General features: G+C 42.2%; 1 long non-coding RNA gene and 1 pseudogene across 3 annotated transcripts in view; one reads left to right on the top strand and one right to left on the bottom strand.

Moving 5' to 3' along the window:
* The window catches only part of LOC143905853 (uncharacterized), a 154,059-nt gene extending 141,950 nt beyond the window's left edge, over positions 1-12,109 (top strand). For all 3 annotated transcript variants that reach the window (XR_013259346.1, XR_013259347.1, XR_013259348.1), the window contains one exon: positions 11,899-12,109. This is a non-coding gene — a long non-coding RNA (uncharacterized LOC143905853). The remainder of the gene's footprint in view (positions 1-11,898) is intronic.
* On the bottom strand, positions 2,627-4,276 carry LOC143905843 (uncharacterized; annotated as a pseudogene).
* Positions 12,110-12,701: the final 592 nt, after the last annotated feature.

The following is a 12,701-nucleotide window of genomic DNA, read 5'->3' as shown; positions in this document are numbered from 1 at the left end:
AATACTTCCTCCTCCTCCTCCTCCTCTTTCTCCTAACGCCGACGTCTTATATGATGACGTCATAATCAGAAACGTTACTTTCACTTTTTCGACACTGGCGGCTAGTGGCGTTAGTATCGCAGTGCAGTGCAGTGCAGACAGTGCGTTCGTTTAGCGCGCTGTCAGTCAGTTCATCATCAGTTAACCTATCTCGATCGATCGAGAGACACGGTAATACGCGCGGAGCGAGACCGACCGTGTGACTCTTTATTATATTTATTACGCGACGCGACGATTTTTAATTCAACAAGGTAATTGTTTTATGTAATTATCCTATAATTATCTTATTCTATATATTACTGTCATACTTAGTTTATTTACTGTTTATATAATGTCCTACCTTAATTTTATTTATTATTATTATTAATATTAACTACGTTTATGTGATTATTACTAACTATGCGAGTGTTTACATTTTCTTACAAATATTATTACAGAGAAACTTGTCCTCTACTTAATTAGAAGCCGCATTATCCGCCGTCCGCGTCGTCACGCACACCCATATCACTTATGCACTCGCACATCCACGCTGGTAATCATTTAATATTACTCTCATCGCATTCTTCTCTGAATTATTTTTATTTATTGTATCTATTTATTTAAAATTTTGAGGTCTAGCAGCGCCAAGTTTTTTACAAGAAAAATTCATGTATTTTAATAAAATATTTGTATTTTGTACTGTTATCTCTGTAATTCTTTGTGACCACTAAAAAATACACATGTAAACTTTGTATTTAAATATCTTGTATTTCCTTGTTAAACTTAAATAAAAATTTTTAATCTTATAAAATTGTTATCATACATTCTTTTTTAATTGACACAATGTAAAGATTTTTCAAAGTAGTGCAACAATTATTTTTTGAAGCAATATATATGTTCTCTCTGTAATTGACGCTGTAATTTAAAGAAATATCATTTCTTTTTTGTAATTGTAATAGATCACTTGAAGCGCGACTCTTCTTTTTGATAAGGTAACATAATTTTGTGACGTGTATCACTTGAGTTATAATTTTTCGGAAATAAAGATACTACTGCTTAGATTTTTTCAAGATTTTTCGAGATATGAAGATTACGTCTATCAGTTGTTACTTAGGTTTTTTTCGAGGTATACTATTTTACCGCATAAAATATAGTTTTAATATATATATATATATATATATATATATATATAAACAAAGTCGGGTTAGTTACACCATTTATAACTCAAGAACGGCTGGACAGATTTTAATGATCTATGATTTGTTGGATTCGTCTCCGCCCCAAAAAGCAAAATAACAATAAAAAAAAAAAAAAATTAAAGAAATACCGGGGCCGGGGCGAAGCCCGGCGGGGCATGCTAGTTGTACATAATTCTGTAAATTCCTTAATTAAAATGTGGACAGATTTTTTGCATGTTTTTTCCAGCTTTTTTATATTGTTATTCTCTAATAGCCACTAGATTATATTAAGCTTGATAAAGTATTCATCTTATCGATGCTAAAATATCGAACGTTTGATGTTCCCCCGATCAGTATGATAATAGTAATAAACCGTCGCAACTTTCCCGACATCCGCGTTCTGATAAATCTATCGAGGCTCGGTCACTGAATTTGAAAGCTCTCTGTGGGACTCAAAAACACGAAGTGTGCGAGTGTGCAATTTCTCGCGACAGCAATTTCACACGCGAAGCGTCCGATGCGCCGACTCGATTAGATTCTTTCGAACCGAAATCAAGTGCGGCCGTGCCACTTCGGCAATAGCACCTTCACCCAGCGCCGGGAGCATTGCTCCACGTAGCCGATGGTGGGAAAGCACCGGACCGCGCTTCCGGTCACCGCGCGTTGTCCGAAACACCCTCATGCTGTCCACTCCGCCCTCGTCTTTTTTCTCGCTCTCTTCCCGCGCCGATCTTTGACGTCATAAATGTGTGGATGAACAGCACGTAAACGGTCAGATGCTCGTTATATTGTTGCTCGGTTTGAATGTCAATGCTTTTTTGAAGGCAAAAGGACAATAGAATTTTCTTTAAAAGGGGGGAGATACGTTTTAATGAGATTTTTTAAATTAATTTTCACGAATTTTTTGTTCCAAAACAGTAAAACCAATTGACAAATTCTTTTGCGTACATATTCATTGGTATTTTTTATGCTTATACAAATTTTTATAAGACATTTTGTTGAGTCGTACTCGCTTGGCGCGCTGGACCGCAAGAGGCAGCATTTCATCGGTACCCGCGATTGCGCCCGTTTGACTGATCTGAAACAAAAAATCCAGGTATATTTTGGTTTGCCAGATGACCCTTTTTATAGCCCGTAGCTCGATTGCATTGAAAAAAAATCACAAAATGGCGCCACGATAACAATTTTTTTTATTTGGCAGCTTTTTCAGTCTTCTTCAAGTTGTACAGGTTGTAATTTTTTATGTAGACTATTCGCCGCGTTAGAGAGATGTATTCTGAACAACCTCGCGAAAATTTAAGTGAATCGATCCAATGGTTCCTGAGATATCATGGGTACAAGTTTAAAAAAAGTGATTTCGAGAAAAACGCGTTTAAAGTTTTTATATGAATCGGTAGAAATAATCGTTGATTTCAGTCACGCTCAATCGGCTATTCCGGCGCCATATTGGAGTCCATCTTCCTCCAAGTAAAAATCATACTGAGCACTGCTAGCCTCTCTCTCAGCATTCCGTGCTTCTTGGACCCCGAAGGATGATCTTCTTTCAGCATACGCTTGATGCGCTCGTTGTCGCGCGTAGCTGCAAGATCGTGAGCCTCGTCGCCAATACGCATACCCATAGCACACATTATTTTCAGGATTGGGCTGAATCCCTTGTTACAATAGCAGCATACTATGTCTGTAGCGATTTCAAGCGAGGAAAGACCGCAATGCAGATGTTTTGGGGCCAGCCTCCAGAGTGTAGCATTGAAAGACTCATTGCTGTTTTGTGTGTTGTCCCCCAGACATCTCTCCAGTAATTCTTCTCTGGCCAGATCTTCGTATATGAGTACACCGACAATTTGCACCGACAATTCGTCACCATATGGTTTTGCGTTTTTGATGGCGATGTACGTTTTCGAATCGCAATCTCCGATGTAAGTGCCATACCGCACGCCATACTTCTCCTCGGACCGTTCAAACATCTTTACCATGAAATTTTCGCATTTTTTATGATGTGTTTTAATCCAGTCTTCGTATTCTGGAATACCCTTCTGATTTTCCCATGTTTTGCATCCTAGACAAAAATTCGATTTGACTATTACGTCGATGACTTAAACTTTTTGGGAGTAACAGCCAATCAGAGTAGTTATGCCGTACTTGGAAGAATATCCTCTTTTCTTCCAGGTGCCTATGACAGTATCTCCTGATATTGTCAGTTCTCAATCGCGTCTGTAAGCGATGTTCTCCTGCTTTTCTTCCTCGACAGTTTTTTTTAGTACGGACTCGAAAACTGATTTGCTGGCAATATGGATATCCTCGAGACAGGTGGTATACAGTCTCTGTGTAAAACCTTTGCTGATGTCTATGAGGCCACAAAACAAATTAATTCCAGCTCTTGAGAGTGGAAGAAGTCTCGAAATAAAGGCAAACCGACGATTTATTTCGGACGCTTGACCGATCTTCGGAGACGAATCCACGAATTTGACTCCACAGGCACATTCTAATTGGATTTTGAAACTGAGCCCAGTTAGATTCTTTTTGTCAAATTTCACTTCCTCGTGACATTCTTTGCACTCCATATATGCACTCAGTGCCGCGAACACCGTAAAGAAATTGAAAATCACGTAGTTACTATCCCTGTCCCGCGGAATTTTATTATCCTGGACATTGCGTAATTTTTTTGCTGATGTCGAGTTGAAAATCGAATCAGTTTCGGCTGTTGTCTTTGGAACTTTTTTTTCTCTTGACGATCTGGTCGTATACGTTTATCTCGGCTGTTTTTTTTAAATCCATCGTCCAACTCAACAACTACTGCACTTTTACTCGTGAAACAAGTACGCTTACTTTGGGAGTCTAAGCAATATTAACGATACGACACGACGGTTGAATATCAGAATAAACCGAACAAAGGACGAGGGATGGGAGGGGGTTTCTTTGAAAAGAAATTCTAGTACCCCTGCACTACCTGCACGTTCAGGCTAGAACTTGCACGTTCCAAGCCTGATCCTCTAGCCGACGCGCTCCGATGCGTCGCCAGGCGGCTCGCATGCGGTTCGTGTTATAACGGTATAACATATACCTGCGGCGTACCCGTCCATTTCGAGGTCCATTCAAACCTCTATAACTCCGCCAATTTTGCGAATTCCTTAATAATATTTGGAGAGAATATTTTCAAAACTATAAGCTATATAAAAATGCAAAAAACCGAAAATCGATATTTTTTTTTTTAACGGATCTTTTTCTTAAAAATATATCAGACGCGATTTAGCTTGAAAACGTAAATATACTAAAATAACGAGAAAAAGAGATAATTTATTTATTTTACACTCTATATGTGTAATTTTCTTACGCGTAAAAAATACAGTGCGTGCATAGAGGGGAAAAAATATACATTAAAATTAAGAAAAGAGAGATATAGTAGGAAAAAAGAAGAGTTGAAATGAGAGAGAAAGAAGAGGAGAGGCGGAGATTACACACCAGTGATAGTAGCGGTTCTGGAACCGAGCTTCCATTGAATTTGTCGCAAATAAATAGACATTGTATATAGCGTTGCCCGCCCTTTTTGAGTCGAACGACGGCGGCGGCGGCGGCGGCGGCGGCGGCAGCGGGGGCGGCTAGTCGGTGTCGACGGACCGCGAAATCCACGCCGGTCGGCATTGCGCTGTAATGCACGAGTGAAACGAACCGAGAAATACGGATCGAGATCGAGGATATAAACGCCGAGAGAAAGAGAGAAGGAGAGAAAAATAAAAAAAAACGGTCGACGAGCCGTACGTAAACAGGGACGCGAGTTCCTGTCGCTGATCCATGCCGATGTATATCTGCCTCTCTATTCCTCTAGTTCCTCTCCTCGTGTAGAACTCTGCGTTAAGTACCGCGATGCCTCGATTTTTGACGGAACAAAAAGACCGGGCGATTTTAATGTTTTAACGAGCTTTTTTTCAAAGGCGAGTTCTGTTAACGGCCTCGCGGTGCAGATCACTGCAGATGTTCGGCCGCGAATAGCGCGCATAATTGAGAATATGCAGTTAGCGAACTCGCGCGGAAATCATGGATATTCGTACGAGATACGGACGAGAAGAAATTTTCTCGAAATTAGCACTTTGCACAGCGATATGATTACTGCGGGTTTAATACCGATATTAGTAACGCTGAGGTAATAATTGAGAATAACCGTAGGTACCGTAGGATTAACATTTAACATAAAATTATTGCCGATGGCGTTTCATCCCTTTAGATTAATCAGTCGTAGGGACCCGTTCGGAAAATATAGGACACGTGCGTCACTGGGACGACGTAAGGCAATTCGTGAGTGGTACTCGTGGGACGACAGTTAGAACTTACGGGAGTGGTCTTATTGACCGGAACGAGCAGCGATGCGCGTAATGACGCGACATTAACATCCGCTTTAATTAAGTATCCGCGATTTAATCAAATCGACCGGAGCGGCAAGTTTGTCGTCTCTCTGTTGCGCTCTTGAGAATTCGGACGTGCGGCCCGACTGCGCGAGTCAACGCCGCCGCGCGATCCACGGTATTTCTCACAATTTACCTAATAGCACGTCGCTAGAATTCTGATGGCCATTATTATCGCGCGAGGGTGCCCTTGCTATTCGCGGTTCGTGCGAGCGCAACACCCCCGCACGACCTCGAGCTCGTGTCATAATTAGTAACTGCATTTAATACGCTGTACAATGCCGGCGGCGAAGTGCGGAAGCGGCGCGAAAAGTTCGGGGCAAAAAAAGCGACGGACGCGAAATAATAGCGTACGAGGTTAAACGCGTCGCGTCGAACGCTTTGGCGAAAGAGTTCGCGTTATAGTGAAACTCTGGCTACGCTAAATATTCTTTTGCGCTATTTATCGTGTAAAAAGAGTAATGATTTTGATTCTAAAAAAAATGTGACACTTTCTAACGTGTGGTATATTTATTTAGTGACTTGCTTTCTCTGAACTATAAAATTACTGCAGTAGGTGAAAATATCTCTGTAGTACAAATGATAAAGTAGATAAAAAAAAAGATTTGTTTGTTTACCATTCACGGTAATTGAACACAGTCAATCATCATGTTTGTTAGGTAAAATTAATCACGGTCGGTCTCGCTCCGCGTGTACTTGGCGCGAGACACTACCGTGTCTCTTGATTTGCATTCGCAAAATATCGCAACAGGTATATAATGGAGTTATTTTAGTACAATGTTTGTTTTACCTTTTTTTTAAATCTATTTTTGCCGAGGCTCTCAATTATAGTCTTGCTCTCTATATCGTCTATTGCATGTATCTTGATATCTCGTACAAATTGTCGAGTACGAAAATAATAAAAATTACTTTGATGATTAGCCATCAGCAGATGTCCCTAGCATGTAGAGGTCGAAAATAACAACGCGATTCATGTATTTTGACGTAATCAAAAAAACTCACGTATGCCAACTTTTCATATTCGACACGATATCTCATTTTCGTTAAATTATTCGCATTCTGCTGTTGATGATACGTTGAAACGCGTATTTATGTTCCCCACCGCAAAAACCAGAGGTCGATATACGGATGCTATTGTGTATTGTGAATTTTCTCGAGGGTCTTTCTTTCCGAAATTTTTAAAAAAGAATCGGGCCTTTCTCTCTATTTCGTCTGCACGCAGCACAAACGCTCGAATCGCGAATGGAGCCAATGTGACGTGAATACCGTGAATCTGTCATTTGCAATAAATTGCAAATACGTTTATCAAGAAATTAGCCCCGACTTCTCGGATAAACTGAATAAAATAACATGTAAATTTGCAAGACTAGAAATTCTGTTCGTCGTAAAGATATCGACAAAACTTGATTTTCAAAGTAAGATTTAACGTATGGTAGACAGGGAATCAAATAAGAGGCGTCATGTTGAAGGAGAGAGATACGGTTTTCGTGTACGACTTTCGTGCGGTTAGTAATTTAGGTACGCCGCGGCATGCAGGCGGCGCCGGCAACCTGGGAACGCTTATACTCCGAGACTCGCGATTCGAGGTGTCGAATTTTCGAGGTAGGCTTCCGTTTGCGCGGGCCCTCTCCAGGGTTTTGCGGGTATATCCTACCTCTCGCGCGAACGGCCGCCGGCTCATATATTTTACGGCGGCGCGCAGTAACTAACAATTCGTAGTTTGCGGCCCGCCGCTATATTTTCGTCAGTTCATTCCCGCGGGGCACTCGAGAACCGCCGATTTATCGCCGAGGCCCCCCGCCCTCCCCCTTGCTATACCTTCCTCTTTCTTTCTTCCTTTCCTGCCTCGCCGACGTCCGGATGCCCGGCCTTCTCCGTTAACGTAAAATCGCTTCGTGTCTGATTATTCTGGGATAATCACAGGGATGTGAGAAGCGGGAAAGCGAATAAAAACAGTTTTCTCTTTTGTTCGCTTTGTTTAATAAATGACTACGATCACTACGTCCACCTAACAGCTCGAGCTCACCTATTAGCGCTTAATACACGATGTCAACGCTTGCATGAACGCGTGAACAGCAAGTTTCGAAACACGAATAACCCGACATCTATCGAAACAGAGAATACGAGGAATTATACAATATCCATAAGCGCGCGCGCATACACAACACAAAATTAATAGGATCAAATATATCAAATATCGCTATACAGAATAAAAAATATATATTCACTGAAAAAAATAAAAAAACGCGTAAACTTTGCACGTGCTAAATAAAGGTGTTAGCTCGATTCGTCGATTGCGAGCGTTAATTCCCCGCGTGAGCGACATTAGCTAGTCTGTCGTGGCGGGAGTTTCGAAGACTCGGCCGTCTCGCCTCGATCCTCAAACTTTTCAATTATCGATGCGACGGGAGACGAGCGACGTTTTCAAGAGTGGTCGCTTCCACGCCGTCGAGAAGTATCTCTCATTCGACGTGGAAAAAAAAACGTTGGATTATTTAGAAAAGAGGTTTTTATCGCGCCGTGGGGAAGATAAAGTCGCGCGGGGGCGGCCGGCGGGAGGCAAGCAGAAGCTCGTGATCGACCGACCATAACACCATACCGGGCTCATTCTCCGGGGAAGGACTGGCGGCGAAGGTGTAAATTACGGGCTCGGCGAGTCTGACGGCGGCTCTCTCGCGGACTTGAAGTATTTGTTGAACCGCATGAACCGTCCGCGGCGTTTCTCTCTTATTAAGCTCGGTCTACATAGGCCGCAGTTCGCGAAACGCAAGCACACACACACAGTCTACATGTCAACCTAACCTCTTTGTTAGATTGACATGTAGACTGTGCGTGTGTCTTGCGTTTTGCGAACTGCGGCCTATGTAGACCGGGCTTTATACGGCGCGCGTGCGCGCGGCTAAGGTTTGGGACCGCTCCGCGCGACTGCTGGGCCCGTATTCCATTCCTGCCTACCGACAACTGTCGGTTCGATAAGTGTCGTTGCGCAGGTTTTTCATATCGTGTTAAGAGCTGCGCAACGACACCGACAATTGTCGGTAAGCGGATTTTAGCGGAACAGAATACGGCCCTTGGAATACTTACTTGGGGATAATTTATGAGTAAAATAAACTCGCCAACGAGCCATGAATATCTTCGGCAGTGTAAAATCCACGCTGCAGACACGAGCGGGCGCGATATTCGCCCAACGTACGCGGACCAGTTCGGACGTGTTTCGCGTGAAGACACGGACGACACGTTCAAACGTGTTCGGACGTGTTCCACCCGAACGAAAAACCTTTTTTGAAGTACTGCTACTGATACTGTCTGCATAGCAATTGCCAATTAGACCTCGCCACTCAACATTATACTAGACTTAGTAATCAAACAAGGGAAAAAGCTGGCCGTATTGCCCGCTGACGACCTGCCGTCGTCATCATCGCTGTTGCGGCCCGGTAATGGTGCCATATGCGTTACGACGCGAACACATTTTTATCGTGTCGCAATGTGATCAGTTTCGTTGCGTTAAAAAGAGAAAAGTGAGAACGGTCTTTAAACGTCGTCTTGTGTGCCACAAAGTATAAGAAATATTGATACGAGAATTGCGAGAGAATTGTAAATTATATATAACAAAGTATTTTTTGTCTTGTTGTACTGTTGATCTCTCTTTCTCTTTTTTATAACGTATAATATTTTCATTTTATAAATTATATATCTACGTTATATAAATACTTTATAATATTATCTATAACATATGTTATGTTATAAATGTTACACACATAGGATATTTTAATTTATTAATATAATATCGTAAATATATATATATATATATATATATATATATATATATATAAAACAGATTTAAAAACGTTGATACTTTTATATTTATATTTATTTTGCGAATATATAATGAGAGTTTCTGATAATAACATTAAAAAACACGGTAAATGTTTACAATTAGGGCCCCACCTCCGATGACCTTGACCTTGACATATGTTGTCAAGGTCACCCTCCTGAGTGACTTTCAGAAGGTTTTAGTCGGGAGTCGCTTCTTATTAAAAAGTTATAAACAAAAAAAGTTTGACTCTCACACGAGACGAGTTGTTACATAGGTTTGTGGCGCGCTTTACAAGCTCGTTTATTGTATACAAAATATCTGCTTAAAGCATGGCGTGTGTGTGTGCCCTGCTTTATAGAAGTTGTGATTTCGTTAAAGCAGGGCACACACACATGTGTGTATGCCCTGCTTTATAGAAGTTGTGATTTTCGTTAAAACAGGGCGCACACACACACGTGTGTATGCCCTGCTTTATAGAAGTTGTGATTTCGTTGTGTGATTTCGAGCTTGTAATAAAGTGCGCCACGAACCTATGTAACAACTCGTCTCGCGTGAAAAGTGTATGCGTGAACTATTTCGACATATATATTAGTCATTTTTGCCTTTCAATACTCAAAATAGCTGCTATATTTTTCAAACTTTTTTTGTTTATAACTTTTTAATAAGAAGCAACCCCCGACTAAAACCTTCTCAAGGTCACTCAGGAGGGTGACTTTGACAACATATGTCAAGATCAGAGGTGGAGGTGGGGCCCTAATTGTAAACATTTACCAAAAATACGACGGCACGTTCGCTTTTTCGCGAACCGTACATTCTATATTTGAAATATGTTTATAATAAAAATTATCGTATGATAATAGTATTATTTAGACCGAGAGATAGCGACAGAATCGGATTTATGGCGTTATGATCCTCGATGATGCACTTCGTAACAGTTCCCTCGGGTCTCGAGAACTAACGCAATCCGTATAATCCTTGTATCTAGATATGCTCTCCTCGTCACGGGAATAATCATCGCGCTTCGAGGAACAAAGCCGCGAGAAAAGAGCGGACGCGCAGCGCGTCTCGCAAAATATGTAAGCGGTCGCATTCATAAATTGCAAACTAGACGAACCAACGCGCGTTTCTGCCGGTCGCTATCGGGGTCGACCCCTTCGCTTCGGAAAGTGTTACGGCGTAATAGAAACTGACGCGATAACGTTATCTGCCACGCGCTCTGTCTACGGCGGAGTGATTAATACGAGGCCGCCGCCGACGTCCATCTCGTTTCTCGATTCGCCGCAGTTAGCGGGCGGGGGAGAGAGAGAGAAGGAGACGTTTATTTCCAAAAAGGAGCAACGAAAGATTATCGGGAGGGGTCATAAATCCTCCGTTCCAGAGCGGTGAGGGACGGAGGGCGAGGGCGAGGGCGAGAGCGAGCCATACGAATCCTTCGAGGCACTTGCGAGGGCACTACACCTGGTGCTGAAAAATATTGGAGCGAATTAGCGCGCTAATTCAAGGCGTCTCTAATCGCCCTTTCTCGTATTCTCGTAACGGAGATAATTGTAGCGATAATTCCGTTACAATGACGCGGAATTAATTTGGCGCGTTCGCGCTAATTAGATCAGTCGGGGGCAGAAAGGACGTGGGACAACTTTCTCGCGAGTGTAATAGAAGATTAATTACTTAGGTATATTTCGGGAAATCGTTTTACTAAGTTCCGAAATGTTAGAAAGGGCCAAAAGTATGAAGATCTGAAGGATGCGTATGCTTTATTACGAGTTCATTGATTCATTGAACGACTTTGAAGTTGTTGCTAATATTTCTTATTGAGATAATAAGATGATTAGAATACAAGCCTAATCAAACGCACTACGATCGAACGCACAAAACAGATCCGTCACGCGTCATTCGTAGAGCGAACAATTACGGGGGATAACGATAATCGCGTTAAATCGCAGCGCGTGCTCGTTTGCTTAGTCTCCGCGTTTGATTCCTTCTTCCTCGTCGGATGATCGTTACTACCCGCGATCTAAACAGCCGGTTCGGTTCACTCACGAACTGTCAACACGCAAACAGACATGTGCGACGTTGACGTCGTATCCGCATCCTTTGTTGATCAGCGCGCGAATTGCAATTGCATTCGCTCAATGGTCCAGTTACCGATCTACGCATCGCTAATCTCAGGAAATGGGTAGAACGCACGAAGAGAGTTCTTTACGAATATTTTGCGAGCGCGCGAAGTAAATACATAATTAAATACGTATATATTTTTCATTATTTATATATATATATATATGTAATATATGTAATATTAAAATATAATATATTTTTATGCCAATTATATTTTGCATTTTTGCAACAATTTGCCAGGTCTCTATAAAATTGGACAAATAGCGAAAAGATATGTTAATCAATTACACCAAATGTAATTAGCACTGTATCTCGTTCTTGATGACTCGATGACGAAAATCTAAACGATTTGTTTTTTTTCCCACATTTTCAGAACTGCGGGCCGACTGTTTTTCAACGACTTTTTTTGGGTGCGGTGAAACACTTCTGCGGATAAAACTCCCGCCATCGCGCGCGCTGCGAAACCAATTCACGATGAGCACTCGACAGGGATATGCTCCACCACCTCGTCCGCAAATGCAGCTGCCTACTCAAACTGTCCTCTCGCGCACACGTGTGCAACCGGCTGCATCCGTAATGTGTACGTAAGTACGTACGTGCAGTATTTTCAGAGGGGGTCGGCACGGCACGGCGGGTTGTTTGGTGGAGTTTGGCCTCTCTGTGCCCGTTGAAAATCAATGTGGACCGTATGAGAGTGGACGCACCGCTGTGCGCGCCGCACACACGCAACTAGAATCCAATCACGTCCGTTTTTGCGGCCGCGTTAATGTCTGTTTTCTGCGTTTCTCATTTATATTATTTCCCGCGACCGCGCGCCGCGCCGTCTCTCTATTTCGATATTCGACCGTGCGAGTCTCTCTATATTTCGACGGTGGCGCTATTAAAGAAACATTTCTCTCCCTCGGTGTTTCCTCTCGCCCGACATCGTGAAATTCTGATCGGGATTTTATACGAATTTATCGTCGGTCTCGGGTAAGATTAAATGTAGATGATACGATATTAAATTCTTCTGCATGGATTTCATCGTCTGCGCGGCTACAGTGTAATACGCCGCCGCCTGATTCATCCGCGCCGTTGCACATTGAAGATAACGAGAATTGTGTCCGGAAATTGTCTTCGGTGAAAATAGGGTCGCGACTAGAGGAGAGTTTGTTTGAATACATGAATCTTTCATAC

Source organism: Temnothorax americanus, unplaced genomic scaffold, assembly GCF_048541705.1.
Source record: "Temnothorax americanus isolate GAGA-0224 unplaced genomic scaffold, ASM4854170v1 Scaffold68, whole genome shotgun sequence".
Classification (NCBI taxonomy): Eukaryota; Metazoa; Arthropoda; class Insecta; order Hymenoptera; family Formicidae; genus Temnothorax; species Temnothorax americanus.
This window is presented reverse-complemented; position numbering and strand designations above follow the sequence as displayed.